The 16,426-nt window shown below is 43.4% G+C and overlaps 1 protein-coding gene across 6 annotated transcripts in view; it reads left to right on the plus strand.

Annotated features, from left to right (window-relative positions):
- acj6 (abnormal chemosensory protein 6) overlaps nucleotides 1-16,426 on the plus strand; it is a 1,105,866-nt gene that overhangs the window by 1,047,445 nt on the left and 41,995 nt on the right. The window contains exon 10 of one of the 6 annotated variants that reach the window (XM_067782335.1): nucleotides 1,248-1,381. The exons of the other annotated variants lie outside the window; for them this stretch is intronic. The gene's annotated coding sequence lies outside the window, so the exon portion shown is untranslated. Of the gene's footprint in view, nucleotides 1-1,247; nucleotides 1,382-16,426 lie in introns of those variants that run through there. 6 annotated transcript variants of the gene reach the window in all.

Below are 16,426 nucleotides of genomic sequence, written 5' to 3' on the forward strand. Positions count from 1 at the left end.
CACTATGGCAGCATTGCCAACAAACAAGTCCAATTTCCACAGCTATTCTGCAACAGATGTCGCAGTGTTGTGAATATCAATTGGCACGAACCAGAATGGAAGTAGGATTAATGAAGACAAACAAAAAACCGCTGAGGTGGCTGAATGGTTATAGCAGCGGCGCCTAAACGTTGCCGATGAAGGAATTTAGCAGTTCCCGAAATGGATCTATACAACGAGCTTTGGCAGTTGTCTAAAATTTTTTCTTTCTTCTATTCTAATTTAAAAATTTTTTCAATTAAGAAAAAATTTATCATAACAATAATAATGATAAAAAAATTATTGTTAGGCCTTGAGCTCGATTCGAACCCGCGATCTTAAAATCAGTAGGCCGATATAACAACAAAAATGTTTAATACATCCCAGAGCACGGGGAAAAAAGTGTCAATAAAATATGACACTATGGCAGCATTGCCAACAAACAAGTCCAATTTTCACAGCTATTCTGCAACAGATGTCGCAGTGTTGTGAATATCAATTGGCACGAACCAGAATGGAAGTAGGATTAATGAAGACAAACAAAAAACCGCTGTGGTGGCTGAATGGTTATAGCAGCGGCGCCTAAACGTTGCCGATGAAGGAATTTAGCAGTTCCCGAAATGGATCTATACAACGAGCTTTGGCAGTTGTCTAAAATGTTTTCTTTCTGCTATTCTAATTTAAAAATTTTTCAATTAAGAAAAAATTTATCATAACAATAATAATGATAAAAAAATTATTGTTAGGCCTTGAGCTCGATTCGAACCCGCGATTTTATTTTTAAAAATTTATATTTTGTTTATTTTTGTGTTCAGATATTTTCAAAACTAACTAGAATTTTCTTTTTTGAAGTTATTCAAAAATTTTAAGTTAACACGAAAACCCAATAAAAATTATTTTAAAAATTAAAGTAAAGAGTACAAAGTAGTTAACACTATATTTACTCCCCAATATATTTGGTGGTTAACCAAATATTTATTTTATTTTTAAAAATTTATATTTTGTTTATTTTTGAGTTCAGATATTTTCAAAACTAACTAGAATTTTCTTTTTTGAAGTTATTCAAAAATTTTAAGTTAACACGAAAACTCAATAAAAATTATTTTAAAAATTAAAGTAAAGAGTACAAAGTAGTTAACACTATACCGACCTCCATGATTTTTTTAGACAACATTTTTTGTAATATATGTAAGCATTGTTTGAAATTCAAAGCTTCTATCTGTTAAAAGGAAGCCGACGACCTGGTGCACCTGCGAAAACATGGCGCAGAACTATGGATAAAGAACTCGAAGACGCAGGATACACGTGGAATGATATCACAAGAACTACACCTAACAGAATAAGATTTAAGTCGGTGGTCGAGGCCCTATGCTCCAATAGGAGTTGAGGAAGATGATGATGATCTGTTTAAATGGGCAGAAATTACGAAAAATACCAAGAAGTACCCTTGATGAAAGCTACGGAACGTGGACAACTTTTTTCGTTTTAAACTTTTTCTTTGTATATTTTGTTTTGTTTTGACAGCTGTTAATTTGCTATTCAAATTTAAAAAATAAACTGCGGTTTTTGATGTTGCGTATTTGCCATGACGTAGCAAATCCATAGCCGTATAATTTTTTGGCGGTTTGTGTATAAATGCAACACCAGTTTGCTAATACAATGATGCTAGACCATTTGCACAAGGCAGTCAGTTCTATATACCGGAGCGACTCGGGATTTTTCCTGACCAAGGACTGTCATTTCAGTGTAACCCCATTTAATTTGTTGCGTCCCTCCCACAAGTTGTCATCCTCTCAGCAGCTGCTTGCAGCGGGACTGCTCCATATTCTCTTGCTCCGAGAAGGTATCGAACCCAATCCGGGTCCTTCTCCTGACCCCGGTCCTGAGAAATGGTTTTGCAGCGTTTGCCGGAAACGAATCTTTTTAGGATAGTCATACTCTTGTCAGTGTGTCACGTTCAAGGGATGGTCAATCGGACAGGTTGTTCTGGGCTAGATCCCAAAACCCGACGTCTTCGTAACTTTTATAAATCTTTTGTGGAATTTGATCATCTTTTCTCTAGGGAACTATGGAAATTCACAGGGAAACAAGTTTTTTACATGTCAAAGAATTGGTTGAACACACCGACGGGTACAGCAGTGCTTCCCAGGACAGTCGGTTTTATGTACCGGAGCGACTCGCGATTTTTCCCGACCAAGGACTGTCATTTCAGGGTAACCCCATTTAATTTGTTGCGTCCCTCCCACAAATTGTCATCCTCCCAGCAGCTCCTTGCAGCGGGACTGCTCAATATTCTCTTGCTCCGGGAAGGTATCGAACCCAATCCGGGTCGGTCTCCTGAGAAATGGTTTTGCTGCATCTGCCGGAAAGAATCTTTTTAGGATGGTTATACTCTTGTCAGTGTGTCTCGTGTAAGGGATGGTTGCATCGGACAGGTTGTTATGGGCTAGATCCCAAAATATTTTGTGGCTCCTTGCTATTCACGCCCTAGGACGTCCCGTAGTCTGTCCCTTAGCCCCCCCCCCCCCCGCAACCTTCCAGCAGCCCCGCTGCTCAGCAAGCCACAGCAACTACCCGCTATTATTCGCGCCCCACGGCGCCACCAAATCACACGGCTGCTCCCACTCATACCTACAATCTCCGTAATATAGTCGGGAGCAATGCCGAGCATCAGCCCCTGCCCCCGTCTTCTCCCCCCTCTTTTCCGGCAGCAATTGTGTGGTCAGGGAAAGAGACTCTTAGTCCCTACCTCCCTTTGCACCGTTTGCCAGCACAGAATATATATGTTTGCGTTATCCGCCCAATGCAGCTCCTGCCATGGACGGTGCCCCTTTACTAGATGTTCTGGTTTCCGCGACGCCCTCCCCCCCCCCTCGACGGGTTTCATTGCGCCATGTTGCCAGGCCGCATACCCAAATACACCGGGTACCTTAATGCTTACCCAAGGACGTCCAGTCCCAGGGCCACAACAGCAGTTGCGTCCTAGCCTTCCACAACCCAGGCGTAGTCACGCGTCACTTACTCCCAGAGTGACGACGTCTCTTCCTATGCACTTCAGAATTCTGCAATTATACTGTAATGGATTAACTGGGAAAATCACGGAGATAGTCGAGTTCATGAAGCGGCACAACATACGCATAGCTGCGATTCAAGAGACTAAACTCACGGCAAGATCTGCACTGCAGATCTGTTCTGGGTATAATGCCCACAGAAAAGATCGCAAGAGCGGAAATGGAGGCGACCTAGCGTTTATCATACAACACTCTGTGCAATATCATATATTTGATCCCGACGTCGACCGCAGGGACAGTGTCTTAGAACGTCAAGGCTTATCTGTCCGGTCAGGCGTTGCAAACCTAGAAATCATCAACATCTACATCCCTCCTGCCACCTGTTGCCCCAGTCGATACCGCCCTAATAGCAGCGCCTTACTCACTTGCAATAATCGCATTATCTTAGGCGATTTCGATGGCCATCACGATCTATGGCATTCAAACTTGCGGGCGGACAGTAGGGGTGAGATGTTGGCGGATCAAATAGATGAAACGACGTTCTGCACAATAAACGGAGACGCACCACACGTATGGTAGGAAGCTGTCACAGTTGGCCGGATATTTCAATCGTGACCGCACAACTCGCAAACTGCGTCAACTGGCAGCCGATGGTAAAATTGGCATACGACCACCTGCCTATACTTATTTCGCTCGAGCGTACCGCCGACTTCATCGTCACAGAAAAACGCACTTTCGTTAACTTTAAAAAAGGAAAGTTTGACGAATACAAATCCTTTAAAGACAACCGCTTTGCTGCCCTCCCTATCCCGACTGATGTCCGCCAAATGGAGCGTGCTTTCCGCAATGTGATTGAATCCGCCTCGGCTCGTTTCATTCCCGCCGGTAGAATTCCCGAAATTCGGCCCCACTTCCCGGAGGAGGCCGCAAGTTTAGCGAGAGAACGTAACCTTATAAGACAGCTCGATCCCGGCGACCCCCAAATAAGGGATATAAACCAACGCATCAGATTGCTTGTGGATGAACGCAAGAGGGCGAAATGGGAGGAGCATCTAAGCGGTTGTAACCTCTCTGCCGGTGCAGGTAAATTTTGGTCCACCGTAAAGTTCCTATCGCATCCGTCTAGGCACAATGACAAATTTTCCATCGCCCTTGGCGATAACGTGCTGTCGGATGCGAAAAAATGCGCGAGCGCTTTCTGCCGTCAATATATGATGCATTCTACGGTCGACAAAGATAGACGGAGGGCCAATAGACACGCACATAAACACAAATTCAGTGCGTCACCAATTACCATCACCGCCAAAGAGGTTGAGGATGCCATCGGTCATGCTAAACCATCCAAAGCAGTGGGCCCAGACGGCATAGCCATGCCGATGCTTAAAAGCCTAGGGAAATAGGGTTTCAAATATTTAGCACATGTCTTCAACCTGTCTCTTTCCACCTTTGTCATACCCGAAAAATGGAAAATGGCCAAGGTGGTCCCGTTACTAAAGCCTGGGAAACCAGCTAACATAGGAGAATCATATCGCACGATATCTCTCGCATCGCCAGTAGCCAAGACGCTTGAAGCCATTTTGCTTCCCTACTTCAAAGCAAATTTTCAGCTAGCCTGTCATCAGCATGGCTTCAGAAAACTCCATAGCACCACCATCGTGCTAAATGCCATCAGCACCCAGATAAATTGCTGTTTAAATCAAAACCCCCACCATAGAACAGTACTGGTTGCGCTAGACCTATCAAAAGCTTTTGATACGGTCAACCATGGTACGTTACTGCAAGACCTGGAAGGGTCTACCCTTACCCCATGTCTTAAAAGGTGGACCGCAAATTATCTGGGTGGTCGTCAGGCATCGGTGAAATTTAGAAATGAAACATCAAAACCAAGAAGAATTAAACAAGAGGTGCCACAGGGTGGTTTCCTATCCCCACTTTTGTTTAATTTCTACATATCTAAGCTACCTTCGCCACCAGAAGGAGCTACTATCGTTTCCTACGCCGATGACTGCACAATAATGGCTACAGGACCAGGCCCAGAGATCGATGAGCTTTGCAACAGAATAAACGGCTACCTCCCTGATTTGTCCGGTTTTTTCGCCTCGCGAAACCTGGCATTATCACCGACTAAATCCTCCGCGACCTTATTTACAACATGGACGTCAGAAATGTTGACCACTTTGAACATCCACGTCGATGGCACTACGCTACCGCCTGTCCTACACCCCAAAATCTTGGGTGTGACGTTTGATCAGGATCAGCCGCAATTGTATCGAAAATCTAGAGCCGTAATAAAATCCTCAAATCCCTTGCTGGCAGTACTTGCGGAAAAGACAAAGAAACGCTCATTACCACATACAAAGCAATTGGCCAGCCGGTTGCATGCTACGCGTCCCCTATATGGTGGCCAAGCCTAAAAATTACCCACTGGAAAAAGCTACAGGCCTGTCAAAATACTGGTCTCAGAACCGTCACGGGCTGTCTTCTTATGTCCCCAGAACACCATCTACATAATGAGGCGAGAATACTCCCCATCAGGGAGAGAAATGAGATACTAACCAAACAGTTCCTGTTGAATACCCAGATACATGGGCATCCCAACAGACATCTGATTGATGAGCCAGCACCGCCTAGGGACTTAAGGAGTTATCTCCGTTAGCATTTTGAGGAAATACGGCACCTGAGAACTCAGCCGTATGAAGCAAAAAAACACAAGCAAGTCCTTGGTGAACTCCACAAACAGGCGTCGGACCTTTATGCCGAGAATTTCCCGGTGAATCCAGTACTCGGGGAACAGTACCCAAAACTTGCGGAAGAGGAACGCATACTCCCCAGGGAAACGCGAGTCACTCTAGCTCAACTTCTTTCTGGATACTGTAACAGGTTAAACTCTTACCTATCCAGAATCAACCCCGACATACAAAATGTATGCCCCGCTTGCAATGTGTCCCACATGACACCAACCATCTCTTTAATTGTAATGTGGAACCAACGCCTCTAACACCCCTTTCATTATGATCCACCCCTGCTGAAACAGCGAGTTTCCTTGGATTCCCGTTAGAGGATATTGATGACAATTTGTGATCAGTTGCAACTATTAGGTGGGGCGAAGCACTGCAACAAAAACAACAACGGGTACAGCAGCTAATTCCATTCCGTGTCGCAAACAGACACATCTTCAGCTGGGCGTTAAGGGGTGTTAAGTATTGGCTACCATCAAGGGTTCCACCTGTTGAGTAATGCAGAAGCACTGTTAGAAACGTATAATCGCTGTGCGTGACTAGCAGTGATTTAGGCATATCGTGCATCACTAAGAAAGGCTGCTGTTTGTTGACATTCGTTTATGGACACACACAGGGTGGGGAAGAATCATAAATTTTAAGTTAATAGTTTATTTCTATTTTGAAGTGAAGTTAATAATGAATTGAATAATGTAACATATTGTAACGATTTTTGCAACCTTCTGCTAACGTTCGAATGACTAAACTGTTCAATAAATAACTCCAATATTCAATAATGCAAAATGGTCTTTATTAGAGTACTTCACAATAACACTTATACTTCACAACCAATTGCGTGTTTAAACCAAACTGATTACTGACTACTCAGCTTTCGCTGCTTTTATACTCTCCGTTGCCTCGTTCACCCATTTCTCCTAAGGTCTAGTAACTTCGCGAGCGTCATTCCCGGTTACGTCATATATGTGCATTAGGGCGGGTCGATTTAAAAATCGCTCATTGCTCTGTGAAAATCGTATTCTAGGGATCAAAATAAGAAACTTTGCCGAAGGCACCAGACCTCTAAAACGGATTCTGATGTCCCCCCCTTTGGGTCGAACTTTTGGGTAGGGGCAATTTCAATTCTACCTGCTGTGTCTTGTGGTGGCTTAAAAAAAACAACACAAGCAATTTTACGATCTGCAATTGTGTCACAGTGATACCTTCATTTTTTAAAACGGTTGAATAAACATGCAAATGCATCACAGTGATGCCTTGGTTTTAAACGGGGGTTGTAAAAACGCGAATTTCTAATAATTTTATTTAATTTCTTTTCTATTACTAAGTTAAATTCAGTTTTTCATTTACATTTGTTCTGACTAAATAAATTTCTAAAGAGAAAAATAAACTCCAAAAAGAAACAAGTAAGGAAGGTTAAGTTCGGGTGTAACCGAACATTGCATACTCAGTTGAGAGCTATGGTGACAACATAAGGGAAAATAACTATGTAGGAAAATGAACCGAGGGAAACCCTGGAATGTGTTTGTATGACATGTGTATCAAATGAAAGGCATTAAAGAGTATTTTATGAGGGAGTGAGCCATAGTTCTATAGGTGGACGCCATTTAGGGATATAGCCATAAAGGTGGATCAGGGTTGACTCTAGAATGCGTTTGTACGATATGGGTATCAAATGAAAGGTATTAATGAGTATTTTAAAAGGGCGTGGACCTAAGTTCTATAGATGGACGCCTTTTCGAGATATCGCCGTAAAGATGGACCAGGGGTGACTATAGAATGCGTTTGTACGATATGGGTATCAAATGAAAGGTGTTAATGAGCATTTTAAAAGGGAGTGGGCCTTCGTTTTATAGGTGTTCGCCTTTTCGAGATATCGCCATAAAGGTGGACCAGGGGTGACTTTAGAATTTGTTTGTATGATATGGGTATCAAATGAAAGGTGTGAATGATTATTTTAAAAGGGCGTGGGGCTTAGTTCTATAGGTGGACCCCTTTTCGAGATATCGCCATAAAGGTGGACCAGGGGTGACTCTAGAATTCGTTTGTGCAATATGGGTATCAAACGAACGGAGTTAATGAGTATTTTAAGAGGGAGTGGGCCTTAGTTCTATAGGTGGACGCATTTTCGAGGTATCGCAATAAAGGTGGACCAGGGATGACTCTAGACTTTGTTTGTACGATATGGGTATCAAATGAAAGGTGTTAATGAGTATTTTTAAAAGGGAGTGGGCCTTCGTTTTATAGGTGTTCGCCTTTTCGAGATATCGTCATAAAGGTGGACCAGGGGTGACTTTAGAATTTGTTTGTATGATATGGGTATCAAATGAAAGGTGTTAATGATTATTTTAAAAGGGCGTGGGGCTTAGTTCTATAGGTGGACCCCTTTTCGAGATATCGCCATAAAGGTGGACCAGGGGTGATTCTAGAATTCGTTTGTGCAATATGGGTATCAAACGAAAGGAGTTAATGAGTATTTTAAGAGGGAGTGGGCCTTAGTTCTATAGGTGGATGCCTTTTCGAGATATCGCCATAAAGATTGACCAGGTGTGACTCTAGAATGCGTTTGTACGATATGGGTATCAAATGAAAGGTGTTAAAGAGTATTTTAAAAGGGAGTAATCCTTAGTTCCATAGGTGGACGCCGTTTCGAGATATCACCATAAAGGTGGGCCAGGGGTGACTCTGGAATTCGTTTGTGCAATATGGCTATCAAACGAAAGGAGTTAATGAGTATTTTAAGAGGGAGTGGGCCTTTCTGGACCAGGGGTGATTCTAGACTTTGTTTTTACGATATGGGTATCAAATGAAAGGTGTTAATGAGTATTTTTAAAAGGGAGTGGGCCTTCGTTCTATAGGTGTTCGCCTTTTCGAAATATCGCCATAAAGGTGGACCAGGGGTGACTCTAGAATAAGTTTGTACGATATGGGTATCAAATTAAAGGTATTAATGAGAGTTTTAAAAGGGAGTGGTGGTAGTTGTATATGTGAAGGCGTTTTCCAGATATCGACCAAAATGTGGACCAGGGTGACCCAGAACATCATCTGTTGGATACCGCTAATTTATTTATATATGTAATACCTGCCAAGATTTTAAGGGTTTTTTATTTCGCCCTGCAGAACCTTTTCATTTTCTTCTACTTAATATGGTAGGTGTCACAACCATTTTGTAAAGTTTTTTCTAAAGTTATATTTCGCGTCAATAAAGCAATCCAATTACCTTACCATATTTCATCCCTTTTTTCGTATTTGGTATAGAATTATGGCATTTTTTTCATTTTTCGTAATTTTCGATATCGAAAAAGTGGGCGTGGTCATAGTCGGATTTCGTTCATTTTTCATGCCAAGATAAAGTGAGTTCAGATAAGTACGTGAACTGAGTTTAGTAAAGATATATCGATTTTTGCTCAAGTTATCGTGTTAACGGCCATGCGGAAGGACAGACGGACGACTTTGTATAAAAACTGGGCGTGACATCAACCGATTTCGCCCATTTTCACAGAAAACAGTTAACGCCATAAAATCTATGCCCCTACCAAATTTCAAAAGGATTGGTTAATTAATGTTCGACTTATGTCGTTAAAAGTATCCTAGACAAATTAAATGAAAAAGGGCGGAGCCACGCCCATTTTTAAATTTTCTTTTATTTTTGTATTTTGTTGCACCATATCATTACTAGAGTTGCATCTTGACATAATTTACTTATATACTGTAAAGATATTAAATTTTTTGTTAAAATTTTACTTTAAAAAAATTTTTTTTTTTAAAGTGGGCGTGGTCCTTCTCCGATTTTGCTAATTTTTATTAAGCGTACATACAGTAATAAGAGTAACGTTCCTGCCAAATTTCATCATGATATCTTCAACGACTGCCAAATTACAGCTTGCAAAATTTTAAATTACCTTCTTTTAAAAGTTGGCGGTGCCACGCCCATTGTCCAAGATTTTACTAATTTTCTATTTTGCGTCATAAGTTCAACTCATCTACCAAGTTTCGTCGCTTTATCGGTCTTTTGTAATTAATTATCGCACTTTTTCGGTTTTTCGAAATTTTCGATATCGAAAAAGTGGGCGTGGTTATGGTCCGATATCGTTCATTTTAAATAGCGATCTGAGATGAGTGCTCAGAAACCTACATACCAAATTTCATCAAGATACCTCAAAATTTACTCAAGTTATCGTGTTAACGGACGGACGGACGGACGGACATGTCTCAATCAAATTTTTTTTCGATCCTGATTATTTTGATATATGGAAGTCTATATCTATCTCGATTCCTTTATATATGTACAACCAACCGTTATCCAATCAAACTTAGTATACTCTGTGAGCTCTGCTCAACTGAGTATAAAAACATAGGCCTTTCAAAGTGGGATTTTTCAAAATTTGCCCCTACGACCCAAAGGGGAAACAGCAGAATTCGTTTTAGAGGTATGATTCCTTCGGCAAAGTTTCTTATTTTGATCCCTAGAATATGATTTTCACAGAGCAATGGGCGGTTTTTTTGCCTCCCCACAAATCGACCCGGCCTAATGTGCATATATGTTTGTTGTTTTAAGTCTCTCGCATAGACAAATGCGTGTGTATATGTAAGTAATCCTTCGATGATGGTATCTCTCTGCTGCTTTGTATGTACATGTGTAAATGATGATTTATGTGTTTATGTAACTTGCTTTAATGTTGATGTGCCTTTATTTAATAACCCTAGGAATGTATCAATTAGTGATGCTAATATTCGTCGCACTGCCCTCCATCTAAGTCTGATCGTCCCGGTCAGACAAATCTTTTGATCCAACCGCTGCTAGCCTCTCCAAATGAACCACACTTCTATTTCGTGGTTTCTCAATTGTTTGTATGCGGTATATGACATCACTGATTCTCTTCAAAACTTTGTACGGGCCTTCCCAGCTACATTGAAATTTTGAATGAACAACAATTTTGTATGTCGGGGTTGATTCTGGATAGGTAAGAGTTTAACCTGTTACAGTATCCAGAACGAAGTTGAGCTAGAGTGACTCGCGTTTCCCTGGGGAGTATGCGTTCCTCTTCCGCAAGTTTTGGGTACTGTTCCCCGAGTACTGGATTCACCGGGAAATTCTCGGCATAAAGGTCCGACGCCTGTTTGTGGAGTTCACCAAGGACCTGCTTGTGTATTTTTGCTTCATACGGCTGAGTTCTCAGGTGCCGTATTTCCTCAAAATGCTAACGGAGATGACTCCTTAAGTCCCTAGGCGGTGTTGGCTCATCAATCAGATGTCTGTTGGGATGCCCAGGTTTCTGGGTATTCAACAGGAACTGTTTGGTTAGCATCTCATTTCTCTCCCTGATGGGGAGTATTCTCGCCTCATTATGTAGATGGTGTTGTGGGGACATAAGAAGACAGCCCGTGGCGGTTCTGAGAGCAGTATTTTGGCAGGCCTGTAGCTTCTTCCAGTGGGTAATTTTTAGGCTTGGCGACCATATAGGGGACGCGTAGCATGCAGTCGACTGGTCAATTGCTTTGTATGTGGTAATGAGCGTTTCTTTGTCTTTTCCGCAAGTACTGCCAGCAAGGGATTTGAGGATTTTATTACGGCTCTAGATTTTCGGTACAATTGCGGCTGCGTGCTCACCAAAATGTAGATCCTGATCAAACGCCACACCCAAGATTTTGGGGTGTAGGACAGTCGGTAGCGTAGTGCCATCGACGTGGATGTTCAAAATGGTCGAAATTTGGGACGTCAATGTTGTAAATAAGGTCGCGGAGGATTTAGCCGGTGACAATGGCAGGTTTCGCGAGGCGAAAAAACTGGAGAGATCAGGGAGGTAGCCGTTTATTCTGTTGCAAAGCTCATCGATCTGTGGGCCTGGGCCTGTGGCCATTATTGTGCAGTTATCGGCGTAGGAAACGATAGTAGCTCCTTCTGGTGGCGAAGGTAGCTTATATATGTAGAAATTAAATAAAAGTGGGGATAGGACACCACCCTGTGGCACCCCTTGTTTAATTCTTCTTGGTTTTGATGTTTCATTTCTAAATTTCACCGATGCCTGACGACCACCCAGATAATTTGCGGTCCACCTTTTAAGACATGGGGTAAGGGTAGACCCTTCCAGGTCTTGCAGTAAAGTACCATGGTTGACCGTATCAAAAGCTTTTGATAGGTCTAGCACAACCAGTACTGTTCTATGGTGGGAGTTTTGATTTAAACCGCAATTTATCTGGGTGCTGATGATATTTAGCGCGGTGGTGGTGCTATGGAGGTTTCTGAAGCCATGCTGATGACAGGCTAGCTGCAAATTTGCTTTGAAGTAGGGGAGCAAAGTGGCTTAAGCGTCTTGGCTACTGGCGATACGAGAGATATCGTGCGATATGACTCTCCTATGTTAGCTGGTTTCCCAGGCTTTAGTAACGGGACCACCTTGGCCATTTTCCATTTTTCTGGTATGACAAAGGTGGAAAGAGACAGGTTGAAGACATGTGCTAAATATTTGAAACCCTCTTTCCCTAGGCTTTTAAGCATCGACATGGCTATGCCGTCTGGGCCCACTGCTTTGGATGGCTTAGCATGACCGATGGCATCCTCAACCTCTTTGGCGGTGATGGTAATTGGTGACGCGCTAAATTTATGTTTATGTGCGTGTCTGTTGGCCCTCCGTCTATCTTTGTCGACCGTAGAATGCATCATATATTGACGGCAGAAAGCGCTCGCGCTTTTTTTCTCATCCGACAGCACTTTATCGCCAAAGGCGATGGAAACTTTGTCATTGTGCCTAGACGGATTCGATAGGGACTTTACGGTGGACCAAAGTTTACCTACACCGGCAGAGAGGTTACAACCGCTTAGGTACTCCTCCCATTTTGCCCGCTTGTGTTCATCCACAAGCAATATGATGCGTTGGTTTATATCCCTTATTTGGGAGTCGCCGTGATCGTGCTGTCTTATAAGGTAACGTTCTCTCGCTAAACGTGCGGCCTCCTCCGGGAAGTGGGGCCGAATTTCGTGAATTCTACCGGCGGGAATGACACGAGCCGAGGCGGATTCAATGACCTTGCGGAAAGCACGCTCCCTTTGGCGGATATCATTCGGGATAGGGAGGGCAGCAAAGCGGTTGTCTGTAAAGGATTTGTATTCGTCCCACTTTCCTTTTTTAAAGTTAATGAAAGTGCGTTTTTCTGAGACGATGAAGTCGGCGGTACGCTCGAGCGAAATAAGTATGGGCAGGAGGTCGTATGCCAATTTTACCATCGGCTGCCCGTTGACGCAGTTTGCGAGTTGTGCGCTCACGATTGAAATATCCGGCCAACTGTGACAGCTTCCTACCATACGTGTGGTGCGTCTCCGTTTATTGTGTAGAACGTCGTTTCTTCTATTTGATCCGCCAACATCTCACCCCTACTGTTCGCCCGCAAGTTTGAATGCCATAGATCGTGATGGCCATCGAAATCGCCTAAGATAATGCCATTATTGCAAGTGAGTAAGACATTATACCCAGAACAGGTCTGGAGTGCAGATCTTGCTGTGAGTTCAGTATCTTGAATCGCAGCAATGCGCATGTTGTGCCGCTTCATGAACTCGACTATCTCCGTGAGCTTTCCAGTTAATCCATTACAGTTTAACTGCAGAAACCTGAAGTGCATAGGGGGAGAGGTCGTCACTCTGGGAGTAAGTGACGGGTGACTACGCCTGGGTTGTGGAAGGCTAGGACGCGACTGCTGTTGTGGCCCTGGGACTGGACGTCCTTGGGTAAGCATTGGGGTGCCCGGTGTATTTGGGTATGCGGCCTGGCAACATGGCGCAATGAAACCCGTCGGGGGTTGCCGTCGCGGAGACCAGAACCACTAGGAAAGTGACACCGTCCATGGCAGGAGCTGCATTGGGCGGATGTCGCAAACATATATATTCTGTGCTGGCAAACGGTGCAAAGGGAGGTAGGGACTAAGAGTCTGTTTCCCTGACCTACACAATTGCTGCAGGAAAAGAGGGGGAGAAGACGGGGGCAGGGGATGAGGCTCGGCATTGCTCCCGACTCTACTACGGAGATTGTAGGTATGAGTGGGAGCAGCCGTGTGAGTTTGTGGCGCCGTGGGGCGCGAACAATAGCGGGTACTTGCTGTGGCTTGCTGAGCAACGGGGCTGCTGGAAGGTAGGAGGGGGGGCACTAAGGCGCAGACTACGGGACGTCCTAGGGCGTGAACAGCAAGGAGCCACAAACGATTTATAGAAGTTACGTGGACGTCTTATTTTGGGATCTAGCCCAGAACAACCTGTCCGATGCACCATCCCTTAGACGAGACACACTGACAAGAGTATGACCATCCTAAAAAGATTCTTTTCCGGCAGAGGCAGCAAAACCATTTCTCAGGACCCGGGTCAGGAGACAGACCCGGAATGGGTTCGATACCTTCCCGGAGCAAGAGAATATTGAGCAGTCCCTCTGCAAGGAACTGCCTCTGATCTGATCCAAATGGCGTTTATTACTCTTCCATCTTCCAGCTCAATTTTAGATGAGATCGGGCCGGTTCTTGAGTATATGCGGCCTTGTATCCACTTAGGACTCGTTGAATAATTACGAATCCAGACAAGATCTCCCACACAGAACGTATGCTTAACAGTAGGATTGTCCTTGACATTTAATAGCTCATACGGGTGAACTTTGTCAAAGTAAGTTTTTAGTTGGCGATTGAAGAATAGCTCGGCCGGGGAACGACCTGTTGTTGCATGTGGACTGATGTGTTGATTAAATACAAATCGAACTAGCTTGAGCTCGAAATCGGAATTGCGCGGGAGTTTCTTAAGGAAATCCTTTGTTGTTTGCACCATCCTCTCAGCTTGCTCATTGGATGACGGATGGAACGGTGCACATCTCACATGTCGAATTAGGTTATTATGCATGAATTCTTCGAATTCTGAGCACGTGAAGGCCGATCCATTATCGGACACGAAGACATCTGGTAGCCATGAGTTGCGAAAAGGGATCTTAATGACTTAATTGCGCACTGTGATGATGTAGTCTTAACAATGTGTACTTCCAGCCATTTAGAATATGAGTCGGCCATGAGAAAAAATATTTTGCCATGGAAGAGTCCCGCAAAATCTACGTGTAGACGTGACCATGGATTTTTTGCTGTTTCCCAAATATGGGGTTGTGCCTGGGCTTTCTCGTGACGGATTTGCTGGACGGTGAACAAGTTTTTAAGATGCTTTCAATTTCCTTATCCATTTTCGGCCACCAGAAATTTCTTCTAGCCGACGCCGTCATTTTAACTATACCAGGATATCCCCCATGCAACGCCTGTAAAATGGCTTTTCGACAAGTCGGAGGAACAATCGTTCTGTTTCTGTTTGAGAGTGGTAATTTAATTGCTGCGCACATAATATGCATAAGCTTTATCCTCGCGGGGCATGGATGACGGCCATCTCCTCAACACCCATCTAGTGACTTTAGTGAGAAATGCATTTTTGGCGGTAGCCGTTGCTATGTCTTTCGTGTGTATAATTTCTGAGCTTGCCATTTCCATCATAAATACTTCGCCATGGTTGGTTTCGCTGAGTTTATCTTCCACAGGCAGGCGACTTAGACAGTCCGCATTTCCCATTTTCTTCCCTTCTCTATAAACTAAGTGGAAAGTATACTAAGTGGAACGTACAGCGGTGGAGTATAACGGGTGATATAATGATATGCGTCCGCTTTGTGGTACTGAATATTCCCAGGAGTGGATGATGGTCAGTAACCAAAGTGAACTTCCGTCCATACAAATAGTCGTGGAACTTCTTTACGCCTGCTACTAGCGCAGTTGCTTCGCGATTGATTTGAGCGTAGTTGCGCTCCGACTTCGATAAGGTTCTCGAATAAAATGCTATTATGTTACTTAGAACAGCACCAATACCATACGGAGAGGCGTCACAAACGAGTTTAAGGGCTAACTTTTCATCACAATGGATGAGAACGCTATCAGAGGTGACAAGCTGTTTAAGTTTATGGAAAGCTACCTAACGTTCATTCTTCCAAATAAAGTTCCTATTTGTCTCCAGGAGTCGATGTAAGGGTTCTGCAATTTTAGCTTTGTTTGGAAGAAAAGTGTGATAAAAATTTAACAGACCAAGAAATGCCTGCAGCTGTTTTTTGTCCTTCGGTGCGGGTGCATTATGTATAGATTGTACTTTTTCTGGGCATAGTCTAATGCCAAGGCTGTCGATTTTGTATCCCAAAATACTAACAGTAGGAACACCAAATTTGCAATTCTCTGTCCGAAGGAGTGAGCCCGATTCATCAAAACGCTTTAATACTTTCCATAAATGGTCTGCCAACTCTGGCTCGGTTGCACCCATTATGACTACGTCATCAAAAATAATGTAGGCCACCAGGGATATTACGAAGAAGTGTTTCCATAACATTTTGAAAAATTTCGGGCGCTGACGAAATGCCAAGTTGAAGTCTATTCACCTTAAATACACCCTTATGAGTGACAATAGTTTACATCATGGCCGATTTTTCGTATACAGCTAGTTTTTGGTAAGCCTGGGCTAGGTCAAGCTTTGTTTCCCCCCTCTATAGCAGAAAGAAGTGAGCTGATGGAAGGAATTTTAAAATTGTGCGACAGAAGTGCCTAATTGAGTGTTGACTTGTAGTCGGCACAGATCCTGATCGAACCATCGTTTTTGGGAACCGGGACTATAGGTGTTGC

This window comes from Eurosta solidaginis, chromosome 4 (genome assembly GCF_040869045.1).
Source record: "Eurosta solidaginis isolate ZX-2024a chromosome 4, ASM4086904v1, whole genome shotgun sequence".
NCBI classification, from domain to species: domain Eukaryota; kingdom Metazoa; phylum Arthropoda; class Insecta; order Diptera; family Tephritidae; genus Eurosta; species Eurosta solidaginis.